The sequence below is a fragment of the Aplysia californica genome, unplaced genomic scaffold (genome assembly GCF_000002075.1).
Source record: "Aplysia californica isolate F4 #8 unplaced genomic scaffold, AplCal3.0 scaffold00284, whole genome shotgun sequence".
In the NCBI taxonomy this organism is placed as follows: Eukaryota; Metazoa; Mollusca; class Gastropoda; order Aplysiida; family Aplysiidae; genus Aplysia; species Aplysia californica.
In genome coordinates, this window is record NW_004797554.1 from 587,569 (window position 1) to 588,704 (window position 1,136).

The following is a 1,136-nucleotide window of genomic DNA, read 5'->3' on the forward strand; positions in this document are numbered from 1 at the left end:
TGTGTGTGTGTGTGTGTGTGTGTGTGTGTGTGTGTGTGTGTGTGTGTGTGTTTATGTTATGCGTGTGTGATTGTGTGTGTATATTATGTGGGTTTGCATTCGTGTGTGTGAGGGGAGGGTGGGAGTAGGTGTAAAGAAAGAGGAAAAGGGGGTATACTTATAGGCCTGTTAGTATTAAGCCTGTATGCTCACGTTCATGAATGGTATCATTAATGTGCGCGGCGCGCTAAAGACAATCTGTGAGGATTTTTAAGAGACGTACGTATGCGCTAGTAAATTAACAGGAGGAAGGATGGACTGACGGAAAGGAAACCAATACTTGACAGATGTCTGTGTGAATAGGAGGAGGATGTATGTCAGTATAAGCAGAGTGGACTTGGGTAAAAAAAATGTTTTGTTTTAGTAAGGTTTTACGCACTCCAACTGCATACGGTCATTTAAGCGTCAAAGGGTGGATGAAGAAGTCCAAATAGGGAATCAGGCTTACTCTGCTCACCTCTCTAGCCTCAACAGCACAAAGTCTCCTTGGACTATCAAGGCACCCTGGACATATCGGGTCACAAGAAAGTGACAAACATACAAAAGCGATAGAGGAAAAATGACGATAGTTAGGATTAGGAAAGAAAAAGCAGCAGTTCCTCTTATGCAGTTCAGACACAGTTATGAGCATGACACTGATGAATCATTCCATTTACAATTCTACTGAGCATAAGAACATCTTAAAGTCCCCCCTTTGGGAATGGCATAAAGACACTTTAGTCAGTAGCACCGCCCCGGGGGTGTCAGTAAAAATGAACAAAACAAAACCCACTAGATTTCTAGTAAAATTAGTAAAAACAAACAAAATAAAATACACTAGTTGAAACAAACAACACACACACACACACACACACACACACACACACACACACACACACACATACACACACTCACCTGTCGCGTGGTGTCGTTCCTGTTATAAGCCAGTCTCTGCGCCTTCCCTCCAAAGATGAGTGAGTACCTCTGTGCCAGATGCCACTGTGTGTCTTGACTCACGCCCATCACGTACATGGGCGTTTTGAGGTGGTTCCTCCGCGCTATAGCGTACGGGACCTCCAGCTCTCGTCTGCCCGCTTGTAGGCAGTCTGGGGGGGAGG

The 1,136-nt window shown here is 44.8% G+C and overlaps 1 protein-coding gene across 1 annotated transcript in view; it reads right to left on the reverse strand.

Moving 5' to 3' along the window:
• Positions 1 to 1,136, reverse strand: part of LOC101852701 (actin) — a gene marked incomplete in the record, with an annotated part of 13,811 nt that overhangs the window by 9,525 nt on the left and 3,150 nt on the right.